This window comes from Panthera onca, chromosome B1 (assembly GCF_046562875.1).
Source record: "Panthera onca isolate mPanOnc1 chromosome B1, mPanOnc1 haplotype 2, whole genome shotgun sequence".
NCBI lineage: Eukaryota > Metazoa > Chordata > Mammalia > Carnivora > Felidae > Panthera > Panthera onca.
Genome location: NC_138342.1, coordinates 29,584,054 through 29,609,143, shown reverse-complemented (window position 1 = coordinate 29,609,143; position 25,090 = coordinate 29,584,054). Strand labels below are relative to the sequence as shown.

At 34.8% G+C, this 25,090-nt stretch overlaps 1 pseudogene; it reads right to left on the bottom strand.

Moving 5' to 3' along the window:
* Positions 1-21,928: 21,928 nt before the first annotated feature.
* LOC145715468 (U2 spliceosomal RNA) lies at positions 21,929-22,091 on the bottom strand (annotated as a pseudogene).
* Between the last annotated feature and the right edge of the window lie 2,999 nt (positions 22,092-25,090).

Sequence of the window (25,090 nt, the reverse complement as noted above, 5' to 3'; positions counted from 1 at the left end):
TTTTATTTGATTTTTGTTTTCCTAAAAACCTTCATCTTTTGTTTTTCTTGTAGTGAACAAAAACATGGTGACCTGTATTTTTAAGATTTTCTGGCTTTACCACCCCTTCCCCATTTTTCTGTGGATTTTCACTTTCTAATATTACTTTCCTCCTAAATTTTAATTCTACTCTTCACATTTTATCCTTAAAATAGGGTCTTAATCCTGGAGAGAAGTTCTGGATGCTCAGTTTCAAAAGTTTATGAATGGCTACGCTGATCCCTTACAGGTGTTACCATGGATCCCTCTCACTAACCCTTCTAGATTGGGCAAAAACTCTCCCCATTTTGTCTGCTGTTCCAAAGTTGTCTCATCATGATTTTCATTGAGTTCCTACTGATTATCTTTGAGCTCTTCTTTCTCAGGTCCATCAGATCTCTTGTTGTGAACATTTGCTTTCTCCTGCGGAAACGCTGATGCCATGCAGTTATTTTGTACTGTGACTTGCAGTTTTGAGTTCATAAAAATAACTTTTCACCTGACTTGGTTTTAAGAGTTGTGAGTTTTATCTTTTGCTATCCATTTCCTTTACTTGCTTTTATACATAGATTTGAAGAGACTCAAAAATTAACCACCCTTGTACTTTTCCCAGAATTGACCCTGAAGCAAGGGAAATTGCTTGACTTAAACTAATGTAATTAGTCATTCCAGTAATTCTTCCCCCCCCACCCCCACAACATGCCATTTCAACCATTAGGGCTATATGAGAAACGTGGCCTCGTCAGGACACAGAGCAAAGGAGTGAATTATCACTTTCTGAATTTTAAACCAGTGTTTCAACATTTCTTAAAATCATAATAATTTGAAAAAAAAAAAAAAAGATTTTCTGCTCTCCCAAAGTAGATCTGCTTTCCAAATGTGAAGGTTATTTAAATATAAACATCAGATTTTGGAAGAATATCTGCTAATTTAAGGGTTAGGTTTTCTACCCTAGACTTGGTAAAGATTTCATGACTGGGCTAGAAATGGTATCAGAGAAAACAGTCAACTCTAACAGTGTTGGAAAACTCAGAGAAGGGACTTTGATCTCGAGTGTATATTTTAGAGAATGAATGTGTTGTGAGGACTCCTGTCCTAATTCTTTCACAGAAGCCCAGGAGAGAGTAGCTTTGCCAACATATTGTAGTAATAGTGGGAGAGAGTTGGCTTTCATAATTGTAGCGGCATTGAGAAGGAGCCCTATGGCCTTTTCTGTTGAATGGACTGGAGGAACAGCAGCTTGCCCAGGGCCTTGGAAAGAGTACATCAATTTGTCAGGTCAGAAGCAAGCACCCAGACGTGTTCACAAGTGATAAGAGGCCGTGAGGGTGATAACCAGCTTGGCCTGGCTAGCAGAGTTGCAATGGGACCTTACCCTTTGTGGAACTTAGCAGAGCAAAGAAGGAAGAAGCTGAGAATTGTGCCGTAATAGCATACATCAGACCTCGGCAGATGTCAACGAGTGAAGGAACACAGACCCCCAATCTTATTCACCCCAGGGAAAAGAATAGCAGAGGGTGAGGTCTGGAGTGATTTTGAAAGAAAAAAAAATACTGGCATGACCATTTATTTTGCTATGATTACATGGACTGAATGCTTAAAATAATATGAATTATTGATAAAACAAAAATAATTTTTTCTACATATTCCAAAAGTGATATTTGACTCTTTTGTTCTCTGGTGTTCTGCTGAGGCCATCTTCCCCAAACAGCTCCGGGTGGTTGAAATGGAAAGTGAGAGGTAGGGAAAGTTAAAGAAAAGAAAAAGGGGAAGGAATTTTGAAACAAACACATTAGTTTAAACCAATATTTGTGACTTGAAAATGCCATTTTTTTTTAATACAAGTTAGTTAGCATATAGTGTATTAATGGTTTCAGGACTAGAATTTAGTGATTCATCACTTACATATAAACTCAGGGCTCATCCCAACAAGTGTCCTCCTTAATGTCCATCGCCCATTTAGCCCATCCCCCTCCCCTCTCCTCCAGCAACCCTCAGTTTGCTCTTCGTATTTAAAAGTCTCTTATGGGGCGCCTGGGTGGCTCAGTCGGTTAAGCTGCCGACTTCGGCTCAGGTCACGATCTCGCGGTCCGTGAGTTCGAGCCCCGCGTCGGGCTCTGTGCTGACAGCTCAGAGCCTGGAGCCTGTTTCAGATTCTGTGTCTCCCTCTCTCTGACCCTCCCCTGTTCATGCTCTGTCTCTCTCTGTCTCAAAAATAAAAACATTAAAAAAATAAAAATAAAAGTCTCTTATGTTTTTGTCCTTTTTCCTTCTTACCCCCACGTTCATCTGTTTTGTTTCTTAAATTCCACATATGAGTGGAACCATATATTTGTCGTTTTCTGACTGATCTATTAAATTTAGCATAACATATTCTAGGTCCATCGACGTTGTTGCAGATGGCAAGATTTCATTCATTTTGATCCCCAAGTAATATTCCATTGTATATGTACATACCACCTTTTCTTTATCCATTTATCAGTTGATGGACATTTGGGATCTTTCCGCGATTTGGCTGTTGTTGATAGTGCTGCTATAAATATCAGGGTGAATGTGCCCTTTTAAATTAGCATTTTTATATCCTTTGGATAAATATCTAGTAGTGCAATTGCTGGGTCATAGGGTAGCTCTATTTTTAATTTTCTGAGGAACCTTCATAATGTTCTCCAGAGTGGCTGCACTCCCTCCAGTTTACATTCCCTCCAACAGTGCAAAAGAGTTCCCCTTTCTCCACATGCTCGCCAACATCTGTTTTTTCCTGAGTTGTTAATTTTAGCAATTCTGACAGGTGTAAGGTGGTATCTCACTGTGGTTCTGCTTTGTGTTTCCGTGATGATGAGTGGTGTTGAGCATATTTCCCTGTGTCTGTTAGCCATCTGGATGTCTTCTTTGGAGAAGTGTCTGTTCATGTCTTTTGTCCATTTATTCACTTGATTTGTTGTTGTTTTTTTTTTTTTTTGGGGGGGGGTGTTGACTTTGATAAGCTTTTTATGGATTTTGGATGTTAGCACTTTATCTGATATGTCATTTGTGAATGTCTTCTCCAATTCTGTTGGTTGCCTATTAGTTTTATTGATTATTTCTTTTGCTGTGCAGAAGGTTTTTATCTTGATGATGCCCCAATAGTTTGTTTTTGGTTTTGTTTCCCTTGCCTCTGGAGACATATCTACTAAAATGTTGCTGTAGCTGAGGTCAAAGAAGTTGTTGCCTGTTTTCTCCTCTAGGGTTTTGATGGTTTCCTGTATTGCATTTAGGTCTTTCACCTATTTTGAATTTATTTTTGTGTCCGGTGTAAAAAAGTGGTCCAGTTTCGTTCTTATGCATGTCACTATCCAGTTTTCCTAATACAATTTGCTGAAAAGACTACCTTTTTTACATTGGATATTCTCTCCTACTTTGTCAAAGATTAGTTGGCCATACACTTGTGGGTCTAATTCTGGGTTCTCTATTCTGTTCCATTGGTCTATGTGTCTGTTTTTGTGCCAGTACCATACTGTCTTAATGATTACAGCTTTGTAATCATGATTACAGCTTTGAAGTCTGGAATTGTAATACCTTCAGCTTTGATTTTCTTTTTCAACATTACTTTGACTATTCAGGTTTTTTTCTGGTTCCATACAAATTTTAAAATTGTTCTATGTCTGTGAAGAATACTGGTATTATTTTGATAGAGATTGCATTGAATGTGTAGATTTCTTTGGGTTGTATACATATTTTAACAGTATTTGTTCTTCCAATCCATGAGCATGGAATGTTTTTCCATATCTTTGTGTCTTCTTCAATTGCTTTCATAAGCTTTCTATGGTTTTCAGTGTACAGAAACCAAAGAAGTTTCAGTAACCAAAGAGGTTAGACTTATTCCTATGTAATTTGTGGGTTTTGGTGGAAAATACCAAGTTTCATATTAAGTGATTTAGATAGTAATGGCCGTATAATTGATAAAGAGTGTTCTCTTTTAGCATTGGTCTTCAATACAGGCACAATAAAATCTCCCTAGGACCTTAAGGGAATGAATTTTATATGTTGCTGAAATTTTCTTGATAGCTTAAGTTTCACTTCTTAAACACCTACGGTTTTACAGTTTTAATAATTTTTATTTGGACTCTCCAAATATGTATTACAGATTTTCTGCACTTTTACATAATAGAGAATAGTGTGAAAATGAGGTGAATTTTTCTATAAAGGGCCATGATCTCAAATATCTTAATTCATTAATTTTTTTTTTTTTTTTTTTATCCAATGCAGCAGTAGTTATCAGTGAAGGTTAGAGGTCCCTGTGACAGTTCCAGGTTCCTGGTTTCATTTCTGCTCCAGTTTCTTAGTCTCAATGAAGAAAAACTCCAAGGGATGATCTTGTAAGAGCTAGGAGATTACCTAACAAAAATGACAAATTTGTCGACTCAGATACATATGGATGAGAAATCTTACCCAGTAACAAGCATTACTAATAATTTCAAATATGCAAGCTATCAGAAGGATGAGAACATATAGGGAGGACAGGCATACTGAGGGTGTCTTCCCAGATCCTTCCTTTGCTACATTAGGTATGAACTCTCTGGCCCTGAACAGATGAGAATCTAAATGAAGCATGTGAAATATTACCTGACACATCCTAGAGCATTTAATTTATGAAATCTCTCCATTTTATACACCAGTTTATGTGATATTTTGCATAAATCCATAGATTCTGAGTTTATTTACCAAAAGCAAGAGTATTACATAGATAAGCATCTTCCTCCTGGTAAATATCATTAGACTACTACCAGGAAGGACATTTATGAGTGTATTTACAAGATTAGGCTGTCCCAATAAAGACAGTGAATGGATTAGAGGAGAGGATCTTTAACTTCAGCTACCCCAATTACCAATACATACAAATAGCCACTTGCACAGAATTTTGTTTATACCTAGCATTTAATACCAAGTGTATATTTATGTGTCTATAGAACTGAACTTTACACTGAAAAGAATCTTCAAGACAACTCTCCCAACACACACACACACACACACACACACACACACATCACATCACCACTACCACCACTATCAAATAGCATTCTTACAGAAACCCCAAATCTCCATTGTATTTAGATTTCATCTCTATCTCTTTTTAGCAGCTCTATTGCTAAAAACCTCCATTTTTCCTGAGGTGTCTCAGAAAATTTCTGTATAAGCTCTGTTTTTAGATTGTTGAAGTGACTTAGGGCTCATTTCTGGCCTTCCTTGTGGTTTCCCATCCAGTCTGTGGTTACAAATACCATCAAGGTGTGATGGAAACACTCATTTATATGACTCTCTTTTGAGTTTCAGACTGGTATTTCAAATACTCCCATTTGAAGATCTGATATGTGTATTAAGCTTAACACATTTAACAGACACATATTCACACACACACACACACACACACACACACACACACACAAACACACCCTGCCTTTTACACCCTAGATTTGTTCTTTGTTATTTTTTCTAATATTTCTCATTTCAGTGAATATCACCATTTATCTTTTCTGTTGTTAAGATTAAAAACACCACTTATAATCAAGTCTTTCTTTGTTCATCTTTCCCATTTAATTCCTAAGCAAGTATGGTCCATTCCCCTTTACAGTAACTTTTCTCAAGCTTCACTATTAATAACCTAGAAAAAGACACTAAGTTATCTTTACCTAGCTATTGCACTCACTAACTGGTTCCCTTTCACCCTTGCCCCTTTAAACTCCTTTTGCCTTAAAGGGACTAAGTGATCTCTTACTCATGTTGTTATAGGTCAGTCATCCTCAAAATGATGTTAAAGCCCTAACCTACAGTACCTCAGAATGTGACCTTATTTGGAAATAGGGTCATTGCAGATGTAATTGAGATGAGTCATATTGCCCTAATCCAATATGACTGGGGTCCTTATAAACTGATAGCCCTGTGAAGGCAAAACACACAGGGAGAATGTCAAGAGAAGATCAAAGCAGAGATCAGAGTTACACTGCCACAAATGAAGAAATGCCTGGGGCTATCTGGAAAGAAATGCTTTAAAGAAGAAAAGAAGGGTCCTCCCCTAAAGGCTTTGGAGGCTTCCCCTGCATGGCTAACACGTTGATTCAAACTCCTAGCCTCTAAAACTGAGAGAATAATTTTCTGTAGTTTTAAGCCGTTGGTTTGTAGTATTTTGTTCCAGTAGGAAAATAATACAAAATGTAAATCCGATCAGGCTACTTCTTTGCTGAAAACCCTCTGCTAACTTCTTACTACAACCTTTTTATGGTCTCATGGCCTGCATGGTCTCATCACTATCTACTCCTACAGACTCCTATCACTTTTTATCAATGCATTCCAACCACAGTAGTCCCTTCTTTTTTTCTCTTCCAAGGCCCAAACCTTTTATTTCCTCAAGGCCTTTAGCCTTGCTGTTCTCTGGACTTGGAGGCCCCTCAGGCTTTTTACATGGCAGGTAACTTATCATTCGGATCTCAGCTTCAGAAAGGCCAACCCTGACTATTCTGTGTTAAGTGCCCTCTGAGTCATTTTTTTTATTGAATTACATTATTTTTTCTACAGTACTTTACACTGCTCAGTATTATTTTTGTTCTTTAGTTTTTTGGTTCTTCTCATGTAGAATGAACAGGGGCATTCTCTCTCTTGTTCAATATCATATTCTTATAATACGATAGGTACTCAATAAATACTTGTTGAGTGAATAAAATCCTTGTGAAATAATACTAAAAGAAATGGTCAATACAATGCTACATCTTGTCAAATTTTTGCATTTCCTCTTGTCCTGCTTTGAGGTAAGACAAATCACCTTATCTTTCCCCTACTCATTCTTCCAATAAGTGATACTATGTGTGTTCATGTTTGTAAATTCTTCTCAGCTACCAGCTCATAATTTAGACTGTATGAATGAAGTCCACCTAGCATTATTACATCTTTCATCTTAATCATTTTATGAGAGTCTTTAACTTTTACAATCATTTTATGAGAGCCTTAAAAAAGAGGCTTCCCTCCTGTCTTTGATATTATTGTCTGTTGAAATTCTAGGAAAGTTAAATTTTGAAAAATTGAGGCACTGCGTATTGCTAAATTGTCTATCTATCTATCTAGTTTTAAAATTTTTAATTGTGTTCTCAAATGTATGAAGATACATATATGTAAGGTGTATTTGTGTGAGTGGTGTAAGGTGACCAACTTTCCTGGTTTGAGACTGAGAGATTTCCCTGGCAAAACTAAGGTGATCTTGGCCAAACAGAAGTGGTAGATCTCTTTGGTGGGCTGAGTATGTATTTGTCCCTGGCATACAGGTATCTTATGTATTATTACATTTAATATGTATTAATTACTTATAATAATTATGTGAAATGAATTTTATTACGTTTCCATAATCCAAATGAGAATTAAAGAATAATAGTTCCAGGTCCTAAACTATACAAATAGACTCTGCCAACGCTTGACTTTAAACCTGTCTTTATCTGTGGAGTCTGAGATCTTTAGTTTTTACAGAAATAGATGGATCCCAACCAGATAAAATTATCACTCACTGAAAGTGACCTAATGAGGAAAATCTCAGGAGACAGTATGTTTTCTTGTAGCCTAAGTGTTAGGATTTGTGCTGATATCACTGATTATTCGTAACTATCTCATTTATACAAAACAGAAATATAATATTTATAAAATCTGTCCAAAGTTGAAGTATTTTTGTCAGAATTGTTCTTTCTATGAAATCTGTATATATCTTTTTTAACTGGCAAAATAATATTAATATTTCATTAAAAATCATGATTATAAGTATAATTGAATCAGGATTTCACATCTGGGTTTCACATGTAAATTGCTTGTCCTCATAAGGTAAAAAAATAACCTTCATGTTGTGGTCATATGAGTTGATTAAAAATAATATTTCACAAAACGAACAATTTATACTACCACTAGATTACTTTTACATATTATGTACACATAAGGACAGCTTGAAACTAGAAAATAGTAATTAATATGGTTAAATAATTGTCCCATATTATTAATATTTTAAACATGTTACAGAGTTTTTTATATTTGGCACAATAGAATCGTAGAGATGAATTCCATAACCGTAGCTAATATGTAAAGGTCTGGATTAAACAATTTAAAATTCATATCATACATGCACATTTCAGTCTATATTTCATTGAAGGAGGTGTTTCCAATGAATGCTCATCTGCCTATAGCATTGCACGTTATCAAGAACATGGTGTCGTATCATAAAGCATGTGTTTGAATCCCAGCCCTCCCAAGTGTGAATTGTAAAGTCACGGATAAATTACTGAACTTCTTAGTGCTTCAGGTCCCTGGACTTTATGGTTCCTATCTCTTCAAATGCTTGATTAAATGAGCTAATATCTATACATCACTTAGAACTATGGCTGACACAATAAGCTTACTTACGTGTCATTTTATATACAGGCTTTAATTTTTAGATTAAGCGATGGACTGCATTGTATTGTTGTACTATTCTAAAACATAGGTTTTATTTTACGACTGTTACTAGTGCACCCTAAACTAGTCCAAATATCTTATTGGTGAAATTAGAACTTACACAATTAATGGCTTTGTATTCCTTTAGAGAAGCTAACTCATAATATTCACTTCTTTACATCTAAACTGAAATTAAAGGTGCTTCTTCCCCAAATTGGTTAAATGTGTAGCTGATACATTCCCAGCATTTGTGGAAAGAGCTGTTAACTGAGCATGTCCCAGAGGCACAGCAGTCAGCAAAAAGGTTCTTAGTCCTGTTAGCCTGAGGAATGTGTGTCTCTAACAGATTGCCAGGAAAGATTAACTGCTGCGGATAGAACAGCTGCTGGTTCAAGCAATTTTGATCTTTTTATATCTTGTGTTCATTCTGTTTCCAGGTGGAATTGGCCCACTTGTTAAGGAGAGCCGCAGGTAGTCCAGCTGCTGGTTCAAAAAGTCTGGTCTTATATGTTTTGTTCATTGTGTTTTGACACAGAATTGGCCCAGTTGTTTTTGGAAGGCCCCCAAGGGAAAGTTTTTACAAAATAGTTTCATAACCTTTTCAAGGAGACAAATATACCTCCCGTTTTTACTCCCTTTGGCAAGTAAATTAGGCCATTCAGGAAACCCCATTGTAAAACTTTTGCCCTAAAATGTATTAAGGAGAGTAGTATATTGTTCAATAAATTAACCAGGAAATGCATAAATATCGAGACTTTCATGCTCACCTTCACCTTTTTCTTTTCTCCTTTTTTTTTTTTAAAGGGCCAATACAGTGGAGATTTTACATTTGTTTATGTGTAGGAAGGTTTTTGTGTATAAAACACTGAAAGGAAATTGTTCTGCTAAAGCATGCGTTAGGGAGAATTAATCACTCTTTACTATAGGGCTTTCCTACACTCCTAATACTTGTCAAAGAAGTAGATACACAAAGCTTGGAAATAAGAGAGGGAATTTACTTATGTCTGAAATGAGAAAGATTGAAGAATATATATTAGTGTATGCATGTGTGTGTGTTAACATATATTTATTTTTAAATTATATATTTATATTATATATAATTTATTATTGATAAACCAAGGATAGTTTTTTTTATTGTGGAAAAAATATAGTTTGCAATGTACAGAGTTGTATTTTTTTATTATTTCTTTGGAGAAACAATTATTATGGAAAAATCTAATAAGATGAAAATTCATAATACTTTAACTATGGATCATCTACACATGATTAGATATTGAAAAAGTAGATGATTGACTGACATGTATAGCATTGGTACAATTTCTCACCCCCAAAAAACCCAAATAGCAGGTTTTTACAACTGATTGCCTATTTTTAATCATAGAAACAATAGATTATCTACCAACTTAAAATCTATATGCAAGAAATAGTATTTAATGGATTAAGTAAGTTTTTGGAAAGTTATATCTTTCTTCTGAATCCATTCTATTTTCAATATTGTAGAGGTGTTTATGTATATGCATTTATAAGACTTTTTTCTTTGTATTATTTCCATCTCTGATAGCTTTAGTTTAGAAAGGATAGTTGTGAGCTTCTGACAGCTTAGTATGTGTTACTGAAGAAATGTACTGAGCAATTAAGTCCTACCTGAAAAAAAAAATAGATTTAGCCACTGCTTACACTACTTCAAGTGCTCTTATCAAGCTTTAAGAGATGCTGTTCTGAAACAATACCACCATTTCTGTTAACCTCAATAGACAGTTTTAGGGGAATATGTAATTTGGTTTTCTATGCTATTAAGAGTTATTTTATGGAACATTTCTTTTTCATGTTTGGAGAGTAAAAATCAACACAAATAGAAATTTAGCATACAAATGATTTAAGTTTTTACAGATAACATATTGAAAATGTAGCAAAATTGTCTCAATAGACATTTTGATCCCTAGGACTGCATATATTTGATATTTTTGATAATTTTATGTGATATTTGAGTAATAGAGCGTTTAACTAATGAAATCAGTTGCGGTAGAGGCGTGCTGGTTCTCAGTTTATATCCTGAAACATGAGGACTAATTGCCTTTCGTTTGTCTAGATAGCTACGAGCAGCTTAATTGGTCATAAAGTTATATAGTCCTTTTCAAAATTCAGACACGATATTTGACTCTAGAGCCTTCTGCATCAGTAAATTCCATTAGAGATAGAATTTTTTTTTTGATTAGATAAATTTTGCAATAAAGTAAAAATAAATAAATGAGTCAAAAATTTCTTTTTGTTATAATCTGATTTGCTATGAAGAATAATTCATGTCCTCCATTAATTTAAGAACAGAAATGTTAATCCAAATCATCATGTAGAATAACTATTTCACATATTTTCTATATCTTACTATTTCTTACACTTTCTTGTTTTCAATCCTTTTCTAACAGATGACCATGTGTCTTTCTTTCCAAAGAAAACAGAGGCTGTTGGATAGAAACGCCACACATTTCTGCAACCACTTGCAGGCTCTGCACCACCACCCTACCCCATTCTTCCACATAAATATTTTTCCAATAGAGGAAGTGGTCCTTTCTAATACCAGGATATCTCCTAAATTATGTTTTGAATTCCATACTTTCCAAACTTCTTTGGAATTTTACATTGATCAATTATCTCTACTCTCTCTTCCTGTAACTAACATCTCCTTTACAAATGCATCCTTCCTATCAATATTTTCAGATCTTCTATCTTACCTTCTGCTTAAAGTATTAAATACACAAATCTTCATCAGAACATACACCTAAATCCAGGCAATTCTCTCCCTTCTTTTTTCTTCCAACTAATTTCTCCCTAGATCTATCACCCACTCCTCAATTCACATAAATCTAGATTTTTTTTCGTCGTATCACCAAAACCATCCCTACGTGTCCAAGAGTAGTCTTTATGTTTCTAAAACCAGAAGACATTTTTCAGGGTTCTTTATTATTTATCTTTCACTTTTTCAATGTAATCTTTTTCAAAAATTTATTTATTTATTTTTTACTACTTCTAATCTCTTTTCATGCTCAGTCTTTTTACATCCAATCCAATGTTGGAGTTTCTCTAGGATTGACCCTAGAGCCTTTCTTCTATAGACTTTCCTTAAGCAATGCCACATACATTATATATCCTTGTGTTTCCTAAGACTCTCAAGTAGGAAATAAATATTTACTAAGTGAATAATCAAATAGTGATCTCATTTCAAATTAGGCCTTTGTGTACCTTAAAACTCTTCACTTTTAGGTGCACCTGGGTGGCTTCAGTCAGTTAAACGTCCAACTCTCATTCTCAGCTCAGGTCTTGATCTCAGGGTTATGACTTCAAGTCCTGAATGGGGCTCTGCAATGGGTGTAAAGCCTACTTAAAAACAAAACAAAACAAAACAAAACAAAACAAAACAAAAACAACTTCACTTTTAAAAATTGAAACTAATGTGTTGAACTTATTGGAGAGCTAATTTTTCCACCTTGGGAAAATAAAAAAAAAATATCACCTAGGAAGTTTTTAATTACCTATTATACGAAAAGTAAAAAAAAAAAAAAAAAAAAAAAAAAACCTCCCTAAAATAAATATGAAAAATTTGTCTTAATTTTTTCCACTAAATATATGAACATCTCAGATAATATTGGGTGTAAATAATTAAACTGTTTCTCAACTGAATGCTTCACTCCAAGGCAATTAAAAAAAATTTTTTTAACGTTAATTCATTTTTGAGAGGCAGAGCATAAGTGGTGGAGGGGCAGAGAGAAGGAGACACAGAATCTGAAGCAGGCTCCAGGCTCTGAGCTGTCTGCGCAGAGCCAGAGGTGGGGCTCAAACTCAAAGACCTTGAGAGCATGACCTGACATGAAGTCAGAAGCTTAACCAACTGAGCCACCCAGGAGGCTCTACTGCAAGGGATTTTTAATTTTTTTTTTTAATTTTTATTTATTTTTTGAGGGAGAGACAGAGTGTGAGCAGGGGAGGGTAAGAGAGAGAGGGAGACACAGAATCCGAAACAGACTCCAGGCTCTGAGCTGTCAGCACAGAGCCTGATGCAGGACTCGAACCCATAAACTGCGAGATCATGACCTGGCTGAAGTCAGAGGCTTAACTGACTGAACCACACAGGCACCCCGGGAATATGTAATGGTCATACATATGAAGAACAGTGTCCATTCATGGTTCAACCCTGTGTGAGGCACCAAATTCAGCTGCAATTTCAGTTTTTCCAGCTTAAGCAAAAGATTCAAAATAACTACTCCTATTCCTTTTGAAAATAAAGATGGGGTGGGCAGAAGTCTGTTCTGAGAAGAGCAGCTGTGATTTAGGAAATAAAATGCATCAGTGCATAAGCTTAGAGACATTAGTATTTGCCATATAAATAATGAGTGGAGAATTGAATCGCACTGGGTCTGTGCATTCTTAAATGTAAAAAGAGACTAATATGATTTATCTGTAATTTATGTTTTTCTTTTTAGTTGAGATCACTTTGCTCATTGGTAATATGGAAATTATGAGGTTTTCCTCAAATTATTTTAGGAACAAGTCAAATAAGTTACATTAAAGTACCAGCATTGTATTTGTCTCATATTAGGAACTCACTAAAAATTTATCTTTCTTGGTTTTCCCTTCTCAGTGTCCTTCTCTTCCCTAAGATGTCACCCAATATCAGTTGTACTAGTTCTATCTATCTATCTATCTATCATCATCATCATCTCTATCATCTATATCTATCTATCATCTATCTATCCATCTAATCTATCACCTGCCACCTATCTTTCTTTTCCTTCCTTCCTTCCTTCCTTCCTTCCTTCCTTCCTTCCTTCCTATCATCATTTATATTTTTTTTACATAGCCGTTGTTATATTTTATTACCCAGTAAGATCTTAAATGACAATATAGTGTTTCATGACTTCATCAGACAGTAGAAGATAAATCTAGAGGAGCATCCTTCCTAAACTCTTGATTAAAATATACAAACTATGGTGTTAGAAGGAAGTGAGTTTGAGTTTTACCTTGATTATTATAATTTCAGGCAAGCAATATTCTCTTTCTAAGCCTTCATGTAAGAAATTAAAATAACTTTAAATTTTTGAACTGCTTATGATGTTCATAATATCTGATATATACTGATACATATATATATATGTGTATATATATATATATATATATATATATATATATATATGTATATGACAACTCAATAAACATGACCTCTTATTTTCTTTGTTATCCCTGAACTACTAGTACACCTGGAAATTTCTTACTCTTCCTACTTATAGGAGCTGATCTTATTACTAATATGAAGCATTGACTGTGCGTAGATATTTGTGTGATTTTAATACCAGGATTATAATTAATGTTTTTGCAGACTTTTAAAAAGGAATTAGTCTCTGGGGTGTCTGGGTGGCTCAGTTGGTTTGAGCGTCTGACTTTGGCTCCAGTCATGATCTCACAGTTTGTGAGTTCAAGCCCTGCATTGGGCTCTGTACTGACAGCTAAGAGCCTGGAGCTTGCTTCCAGTTCTGTGTCTCCGGCACTCTCTGGCCCTCCTGTGCTCACACTCTGTCTCTTTTTCTCTCAAGAATAAATAAACATTAAGAAAAAAATTTTAAAAAATATATAACTTTTAAAAAAAGAATTAGTCTCTATAATATGTTAGTAAAGTTTTATTTCCCTAGATTTACTGATTTAATAAATGAAACTCTGGAAGTTCTAGAGAGATTTAGCCACAGTCTGCTTTTTTAAGTTCATACCAATTCTCTCATTTATCTTTGACTTATCATAGCCTGGGATTTTACACCTCTCTACTTGCAAAATTAAATTAAATTGCTTAGCCTGCACTTACTGTCCTGGTGCAGGCTCCCTGCCCAGTGGACTTGTAATATTATTATTACTTAGTCATATCTGGGCTTTCCACTAAAAACAACAACAAAAAATATTTAATTAGAGTTTAAATTGAGGATGTAATGAGCTTATAAAATATGCAGATTATAGTATTTTATATGTTTCCCACAGTTTCAGTACTAAAAAGAAAATTTCAGAAATGTTTTATACTTAAGATCAATAAGCTGACCTATAAAACAAATGATAAGTATCTTACATTATTGTTTCCTTCTTTGAGCTCATTTTGGTATAATTGTCTTATTTGGGACAAACTTTTTTTTTTTTTTTTTTTTTTTTTTTTTTTTTTTATTTTTTAATATATGAAATTTACTGTCAAGGGACAAACTTTTTTTAAAGTAACTTCATAAGGAAAAAAATAGGGAATAGCTGTTTACTGAATTCTGTCAACACTTCTTACCCTACTTTAGTATGTTTTTAATTATTTTAAAAGTTGGGTTGGAAAGTAGCCCTGCCTAATATAACTATGTTATGTGCAATTTTAAATACTACCGGTCACAAATACATAACATTTACTTCAAGAATAGTTCTTTTTTAAGCACTCAAAGCGAAATGTATTCTATTATGTGCCTATTTCCTTTGTTTTAAATTTTAGGGATGCGAAAGATTGTAGCTTTGCTAGGTTTCATATATTCAAGCTTGCATTAGACGTCAGTCAATGCATAGTTTAAATGCCAAGTATCTACATTCTTGATTCAGCATGTTAAAAACTTAAGTGATGATATATTTTTAAAAAACCCTGGGGCGCCTGGGTGGCTTAGTCGGTTAAGCGGCCAACTTCGGCTCAGGTCATGATCTCGCGGTCCATGAGTTCGAGCCCCGCGTTGGGCTCTGTGCTGACAGCTCAGAGCCTGGAGCCTGTTTCAGATTCTGTGTCTCCCTCTCTCTGACCCTCCCCCATTCATGCTCTGTCTCTCTCTGTCTCAAAAATAAATAAACATTAAAAAAATTTTTTTTAAAAATAAAAATAAAAAACACAAAAACCTCATAGTCAGTGTATATATATTCTTAGGTACCATTCTATGCCTTTTTATATATTAATTCAATATTAACTCTATGGGTTGAGCTATATCATTACCCTATTTTACAGTTGAGGGCATTAAGATATAGAAATTCTCAAAGAGTTGCTCAAGAATACTGAACTAAGAAGAGAGTACCACGAATATGACCCAGACTGTGGGCCTCCAGTGCTCTTATAATCATGACACTTACCTGATTGGCCTGGTATAATATACACCAAGTGCAATAAACTTATGACATTTAGCTTGCTAAACACATGAGATGTATCTTTTATAAGTTCTATGTTTTAGTACCAATTATGAAATATCATTTATACATTGATAGCAATTAAACACTGCTGAACCTCAAAATTTGTTACAATAGAGGAAAAATGTATTTGCTTTCTAAAGTTTATTTCTTTATTTTGAGGGGGGGTGGGGCAGAGAGAGAGAGAGAGACAGAGAGAGAGAGAATCCCAAGCAGGCTCTGTGCTGTCAGTGCAGAGCCCGAGGATGTGGGGCTTGATATCACAAACTATGAAATTATGACCTGAGCAGAGATCAAATATCAGATGCTTAATCAAGTGAGCCACCCAGGTGTGTCCCTGCATTCTAAAGAGAAAGAAACTTTGGCCAGAATGAGGTTGCAAATTTAAAGTTTGCGTGGAATAGTCGCTACAACCTCCACAAATGAAATTATTAATGCTTGGCTATGATTTTAAAGGCTATGGTTCTGTTTGATTTATCATCCAGACACAGGGAGAAGAGTTCCAACATAACTCATCTAAAAGCTATGATGGGAAAGAATTTTTTTTTTCCTACTGTGCATCCTATCAGGGCATGTTTCTTCAATAAACAAGTAAAGTAGGTAATAACTTTAAATAAGGAAGAAGTCTATGCATCATTAAATTCCAAAGGCTGGTAAGTTTGAGTCTGTTCCCCAGTATGAGTTTATCCCACCTTATATTTATTGTCTTCATTTCCTCAATCAAAAACGGTCTCTGTGAAAGGCGAAATAAAAACTCATATCTGATTGGAAAGCTTGGTGGATAGGCAGAATGATGGCTCTCCAGTGATGTTTACCTTTTATTATTTATTTATTTTTAATTTTTTTTTTCTTAACCTTTATGTATCTTTCAGAGAGAGAGAGAGAGAGAGAGAGAGAGCACAAGTCGGGGAAAGGCAGAGAGAGAGGGAGACACAGAATCCCAAGCAGGCTCTGAACTGTCAGCACAGAACCTGACACAGGGCTCAAACTCATGAACTCCAAAATCATGACCTGAACCGAAGTCAGACATCTAACTGACTGAGCCACCTAGGCGCCCCTATTTTTTTTATTTTTTATATTTATTCATTTGTGTGTGTGTGTGTGTGAGAGAGAGAGAGAGAGAGAGAGAGAGAGAGTGTGAGCAGCAGAGGAGCAGAGAGAAAGGGAGACAGAATCTGAAGCAGGCTCTAGGCTCCGAGTGTCAGCACGGAGACCCACCTGGGGCTTGAACTCAGGAACTGTGAGATCATGACCTGATGCAAAGTCAGATGCTCAATCGACTGAGCCACCCAGCCACTCCTGATGTCAATATTTTAAATCCCGGTGTTAAAATTGTGAATATGTTAGCATTATATGACAAATGGCAATTGTGATTGCAGACAGAATTAGTGTTGCTAACCAGTTGACTTAATATAGGGAGGGTATCCTGGATTATCCCGATGAGTCCAATGTAGTCATATGGATAGTTAAACGTGGAAGAAGGCAAAAGAGCTGATCAAAGAAATTCAATAATGGAAAAAGAGGCAAGGAAGATGCAGCAAGAGAATGACTTTATGCCCTGTGGCCAGTTCTCAGAAGTAGAGAGCCATGTACAAGGACAGAAGAATTTTTCCCTGGAGTCTATAGAAAGGAATGCAGGCTCCTGAAATGTTGATAGTAGCCCAAGAGACAGTACTGGACTTCTGATCTGTAGAACCATAAGATAATGAATTTGTGTTGCTTTAAGGTATTCGCAAGAGTTTGCAGGAATTTGTTATTTTGCTATTTTAATTATAGGAAACTAGTACACTCGGAACTCTTGAATCTGTACTCTTAAAATATTCTGGTTTTCTATCAATTCTCATCATTTATCTTTTTTGAAAATTTTAATATACAATGGTGACTCAATCTTCCCTTTGATTAGTGAACAAATGGTTAAACTACAATAAACTGCTTTTATTATTCATTTGTTTATTTATTTTTAAAAGTGTCTTCATTTATTTATTTAAGTAATCTCTACACCCAACATGGGGCTCAAACTCACAACCCTGAGATCAAGAGTCACAAGCTCCTCTTGACTGAGCCAGCCAGGTGTCCCAACAAACTGCTTGCTGTCTCCCTCTCTCTCTGCCCCTCCTTTGCTCTCACTCTCTCTCTCCCTCTCTCTAAAAAATAAGTTTTAAAAAAAGCTAATAGTCAATCATCTATTCTTTAACCCTAACCTAGAGAAAATATCACAAAGAATTAAAAGTATATATTTATAAGCTGCCATATTGATGGATAGAAATAACTTTTTGTTTTGTTTTGTTTTGTTTTCACACAAAGCCTTAAGGTGGTTGTCTGAGATTCTATATACAAACTTCTTGATATCTGTCTTTCATTTTAGAAAAAGAAATAATCTTGGAATGTATTATTAATAATTTAGTTTCTTTTTAGATATGGCACAGTCAGATGATTATCTTTCCATGAGTTTTGGTAATTTGTGGCTTTCAAGGAATTGGTGCATTCCATAGGAGCTTTCCAATTTGTGGGCATAGAGCTGTGTGTTCTTTATTATCTTTTTACTCCATGTGATCAAGAGTGAATCCCTCTTTCACTTCATGTCATTTCATTTCCAATATTGGTAAATTGTGTCTTTTCTTTTTCAATGTCCATCAAGGGCACTCTGTGTCTTACAGCTCTGTCATTTGTAGACCATAAAACTATAAATAATCTTCTTATTTATATCTTGTACATATTCAAATTTTAAAGGATATCCTGATTTCTTTTTCATCTTCGTAATTATGGTTTACCCTTGGGAAAATTCAAGGCAGATTAAAGAATATTAGGTTATGCTTTGAAATTCAGTTAATAGTATTTGGTTAAAATATTTTTTGGTTATAAAGTATTTGCTTGAAATTATTTTTAAAGTTTTTCACTAGTTAAGTCTTCTTAGCTGTTTAACAAATTCTTTTGCAGAGAAGCCAGAAGATTATGACCCAGAGACATTCAGCATTTGAGTGATATTTCTTAACTTATACATTGTTCATAAAAGCTACCTGTCTACCTTAGGAAATTCTTTGAGTAATCTGAGTTATTTGGCAATTTTATTGCCATTTATTGCCTGGCATGCCATATGACATGCAATCTTTTGAGTGTCCAGTAGCTTTTTACATGGTATAGTAATTTCTAAGACAGTCAGAGATTCATATTTACTTACTTGTGGCTCAAAAAAATAACCTACACGAGTTGACAATCTAATGAGAAGTCCAATATTCAAGGGTCCTGGTTCCTTCCTATTAGGCGGAAAGGGAATTGATCAAATAGGTTTGGGTGCTAGGCAGTTATGAGAGCTAAAGAATCTGAATGGATTTGATGAAATTTCCTTGGCCCCCAGACTGGCATCAGTGAATTGAGGGAGCTGACAGATACATCACTGACGCCAGCGACTGAACACAAACTCTGCTCCTGCTACTGTTGAAGAGGCAGATAGTTAATCCTCCCATATGTTAAATGATCAATACTGTGCATACCTGCTTCTTCATGTAATGTGCTTCTTCGTGTTGCTCAACTTCTAAATTGTAAAGCATGGATATCCTCACTGAGCGAACCTGGGTTACATGCCAGCACTCTGGCTACAAGGATTATTAGGCGAATGAGTTCTAGTTTCTGCTTTGGGAAGGAAGGACAAGTAGTGTGAAAAGCCTCTTTGAATAGAAATATCAGCTTATTCTAAGTTAAATTTGAACACTTGCAACAGATGAAGCTACGTAATATCTGGACAGCTGGTAAAATTCTTTCTTCTATTGACCGTAAGGTAAATGTTGATTTTAGGAAGTTTAATATGTGAAAAAAAATACGTTTATCTTAGAATCAAGTACAAAGGTGTATATCATTTGTTTTCCCACTCTATGAATAAAGAAATTGACAGCCTAGCAATGAAGTTATTTCTATACTGTATGAGTTGTGGCACCAAGGAAATTGCCTTATACATATGAGTACAAGTTTCAGGTTAAGAAAAAATGGTGTATATTATTTGATGGATTAACTGTAAATAGAAGTCATTTAAAAAATAGAGCCCTTTTGCTATTTACAGGTAAAGAATGGATTTCTAAATTATATACTGCGTATTAAGTGACAGTTATCCCTGTTGAACTGGAAACTTGGAGGCCTTTTACGGAGTACATGGATCTGAATATATATATAGTCTCAATATATAATTTTGATTTTTAAGTAGCTAGTAAATAAATGTCTACGTAAATTGTTTGAAACTTTTCTACCACCTCAAGATGGAAGGGAAAATTTGTAACTGCATTGTAAATTGAAGAGCTTATTATGATCTTTATAGAAATAATCTATTTTAGCAATAACCTGTCATCTGCTGGGATAAAAGGATGGAAATAGAGCCAGAGAGAAGTAAGACTCAAGGGAAAAGTTTTTATAGACCCCAAAGGGCTTGCATAATTGAAATTTTTCATCAGGAAAGAATGATCTGAAATTGATCTTTCAGGCCATAAAATTCTAAGCTTTTTCCAGAGAGTTAAATGCCTGAGTAAATGGTGAATCTCAGGAGACTAAGACAGCTTTATTTCTGATATTTGCATACCTCTTTCTATAATTAGAAGCATCTATTTGTGAATTTTTATAGATCCTTTGTAATATGATGTGTTAAAAATTGTGACATTGAGACAACATGGCTACTATAATTGTTTTGCTGTATAAATAAGAATTTACAATATGCATTGCTTTTAAAGACTTTAAAATATGGAGAGACGGGGGGGCGCTGGGTGGCTCAGTTGGTTAAGCATCCAGCTTCAGCTCAGAGAATGATCTCACAGTTTGTGGGTTCAAGCCCCACGTCGGGCTCTGCACTGACAGTGTGGCACCTGCTTGGGATTCTCTCTCTCTCTCTTTCTCTCTCTCTCTCTCTCTCTCTCTCCCTCTCTCCCTGGCCCTCCCTCACTCACACTTTTCTCTCTCTCAAAATAAGCAAACTTAAAAAAATAACTAAATAAAATGTGGAGAAACAATGAACCTCATATAGTGTCTCTTTAATGGAATAACATCTTAGAACCTGATATCTAGACTCAACTCATTATTAAATCATAATATAAAATCATTAAAGAAAATAGAAAGGTATGAAAGGTGGGAAAGAAGGAAGAGAAGCATAGATAGAAGAAAGGAAGGAAGAAGGAGGGAAGGAGGAAAGAAAAAGGGGTAGCTTTCTCTTCCTTTTTGTTCTACCCAAGAACTTAAAGGATCAATTAATTTAAATATTGATTATGTAAAATACACTTACCTAATCTTTTTCATTCTTTAAGTCTTTCAAAAATAGGTGAAATCTTGCCATGACAGGGGCTATGTTATACGATGTAGGGTGGAATCACATGATTGATAAAATAGGATCAATTTGTGAATGGTTATGTGACATTAATAGATTTGCCATTTTACCACTTAGGTTCATGTGCTTTGCATGTTCCCTTTCTAATAAGCAGTAAGTTTCTAGCATTGAGAATGCCACTTTCTGTTTAGTGCTATTAGCTATTATGCATTTCCTGGAGCTTTGCAAGGTAGCAGTTTAACTTGGGATACTACAAATGGATCACAGCAAAGTCTTATTGCGTGAAATGACATCAGTGCTTCTTGTTCACCCACATACAACATGTAGGTAGCCTTAGAAGGGACCTTCAGCAAAGATCAACCAGTAGGTGAGGTCAGCCAAGAGAAGGATCTCCAGCTCTGCCAACAGAAACCACGCACTTAAACAGTTACAGGTGTTTTATTGGCTTGCATAATTCTGGGCAAATTTTAGAAGCTGATTCTCTTTTTCCATTGGCAGGTGTAATCCCCTCATCTCAGACTTCTCAGATCTGCTTCAAAGTCATTCCTCTCTCTTCTCCAACTTTTCAGCCTGGGTGAGTCTCCAGAGAGATGAATAATCTCATCTTCCTCTTATGCCATCCAAATTGTTGTAATTTAAACTGTTCCCTTGATTCCTGAGAGTCTTCTGTTTTGGTTACTTTGAGACATTTCTTCTCTTAGCCCAGCCAGCTTATTAGAAATCAAAAGGTTTTGTTATTGGTTTTATTTTCTCCATTGTGTTCTTGCAGATCTTTTATAACAAGCCTAAATTTCCCCTAAGAAATGTGGATACTTCTGACCAAAATTGTGGTTCCCAGACCTGGTCATATATTACAATCATCTGGAACTTAAAATTGCTGATACCCAAGTACCAACCCATGAATCATTTTTAATAGCTCTGGCATGTAGACTAAAAATCAGTATCTTTTAAAAAGCTGCCTGGGGAGTTCAACATATAACTACAGTTGAAAATGATAGTACAACAAGAAGAGTCATGTACAAACAAGAGTTAAAAAGTAAAGTACAATGATTAATAGTCCAATATGTTATCCAGGTTTAATCATTTACCATTACAGAGGAAGTTACCAGTTTGGAAGTTTTTCAAATATCAGATACTACACTTGATCTTAGCCAAAAGGCCGAGAAGCGATCAAATATCAGATAATTATATGATTAGTTTAATCTTTAGAATTACATAAAATATTAGAAAAACAAGAAACTTTATGCAAAAAAAATGTTTCATGGAAATGAATATGTTCCTCTTAAAATTAACTATGGGATCTAGCTGAGAGTTTCAAGCATGCCATTTTGTTTCATAATATTAATGAAAAAAAAATGTTGATATCACTTAGAATGATTTGTAATTTCTATCTATAAAACACTCTAAAAATGAATTTAATCTTTATTTTTTGGAGGCTTTAAATTTGAATATTACAAAAGTGTTTGTAGGTATACCTGCAAGTTTATTTTTAAAAGAAAAATGTATTCTATTCTTTTTATTTATTTTCATAAACTTTTAATTCTTTTTGGGAATCTTCCTAGGTTACATGATTTCCCTAAATGTCAATAAAATGAATTTGTGCTATTTGGGAACTTATATTCTACTGGGGAGAGAGATACAATATTTTAAAAAATGCTACCTAAAAAAAATTAAGTTTCTCTGTTTTTACTCAAATAGTAACAGAATTGGAATCCGGCCGGTGAAAATACGACCAGCCGGATTCCAATTCTGTTACTATTTGAATAAAAATAAGAGCATCCCAATGATATAGAAGGAAAGTTTAAAAACAAGTAACAGATTTCTTTTGTCACTGTTAGTTAAGAGACATAATCATAGAGCTAAGACTCCCCTGAAGCATTTTGAATAGATGAATGGAAAGCACTGAAGAATTGGCTAGACCTCTCTGGCTATGCTGTGGATATATGGCATCTAGTAGAAGACCTGGATTCAATAATAAGGAAGAGATTTAAATAACCCAAAGAGAGATGTGGCCTGAACTATAGCTTCTTTTACCTATTCTTCAATACTTTAGAGAAAAGGAACTTATCGAATACAATTCTTCTCTGGTGGAAAAATAAAAGTCTTCCCCAGAGTAATCTTGTTGAGAACATTATCATAAGCAAATGGCAGTAAGACTGAGATGGGTGGTACAACCTCCAAATAGTTTTTGGACTGTAACACACTATCACATACATTCTAGAATTTCTAATGCACCTTTCCCACCATTTTGCAATCAAAATTGTTAGTAAAATGGGATGTGGAATTTATGTATATATGTGATGTAAGACAATAGGGTTTGTAGTCTTGAATTCTACTAATCAATGTAAATTGAGCCAAACTATATCTGTCTGATGTTTGTTTGCCTTTAATAACCAAAGTAGGTAAAATACCAGAATTTAGTAGATAGGCAGACAAAATCAATTTGAATGAAATACTGTCAATAAATGACACAAATAGGATAATATAATTATACTGGTACATTTTATTTTGCTGTGATTTTGCCTTGTATTTTAGAAATAATGTCCAGATTTGTTTGATGAGTAGAATAGGCTTTTAAACTTCTGACACTAGCATACTGAGTCCACCTTGACTTTTATGAATGGATTAAAGTCATATCTATCATCAAAATAATGTAGCCATGTTAGTGAGCATCATGGGATATGCTACATTAGAAGAAATGGCCAAGTTAACAGTTTATTCTGGTTGTGTGCCAAAAAGGTATCAAGCCTCTCCATGGACTTTCACAGATAAGATAGCTTTTCAGTGTCTTTAGGGCCTTACAGACTTCCAACATACCGGGTAGCATATGTTGAGTCTCTGTATAATGAAAAAACCGGTTTAACATTTGGTAGCACTACAAAGATAACTGGAAAATATTGACAGTAAAATTAGTATAGGAGAGCAGCTCAAGCATGTTAAAACAGTATCCTAGTGATGTAAAATTTATAAGTTTGTGCTTTGTATCCTAGTTATGTAAAATTTGTAAGTTTATGTTTCAGTACAGTAACTAGCAGGGATCTGTTACTGAAATTCCATTCTATTATGGAGTCAAATGTTCTATTATTTCCGTGGGGGGAAATTCAGTCCCAGATGCTTTTCTCCCCCTTTCTCGTCGGTAGAAGCCTCATATTTGTACCCAAGCATAGAAAAACCCCATTTTACTGAAAACCCTAAGAGACTTTTTATCTTCTAGTATTCTCCAAAGCCTCATTACAAAACTCAAGCAACTTTACATTATAAAATGCTAATAAAACTTTTGGCTCTCATGATCCACAACTAGTTTTCTTTTCATCCCTATATTTACTTTAGTGGCGGAGAATCTTCCTTTCTACACCAACTGTTCATGTTTTGTAATGCATTTAAAGGAATGTTGTATAATATGATTTTAGAACAATGGTTGGGGTTCAAAATTTGTTCTGTAGGTAATTCTGTTTCTTTTTTTAACTTTCTATCATTTCAAGAATATAGATCCATCATTCATTATTTTCTATGCAATGCTAAAAAAAGGAAAGAGACCATTACTCTGCTTGTGAGTGCTGTGGCTTTCTAGTAGTATGCTAGATATTACACATTTATGTCATTTAATCATTGTAACATCTCTGTGCAGTAATTATCACTAAAAAATCTTGTTGCCGTAAATATGCTTTAAAATTAGGAAAGGTTTATATTGAGTTCTTGCTTTATTTAACCTTATTTTATTACAATATTTTTAATTTTCTTGTTCTTTGTTCATTTGTATTCTTATTTGATCGAACTCCAGTTTTGAACGAATGTGTCTATGGGTCTTAGAGTCAGTGAAGGAAGTCAACCAGTTGTACAGACTAGTATCCTCTATGTTCATGGTGTCTTACCTTAACTGTGTTGTATAATTATTCTGTATCTATCTCTAACTAAAATTTCATAACTTTCCACAGAGGATATTTTAAGCCTTTACCTACCTCCACTCACAGAATCTGCCCACTCCTTCTGTCTTTTCAATAGATGTATTCATCTTTTAGCTCTAAGAGCAGTATAATTTTTACCAGAAAAATCTCTAACCACTAAACCTCAACATTTAAATATATCTGCATGTACAGCTTTCCATTGATTTCCTATCATATATGTAAACGCTGTTCCTGCACGTATAGGTTATCACTCTGACTTCGCTCT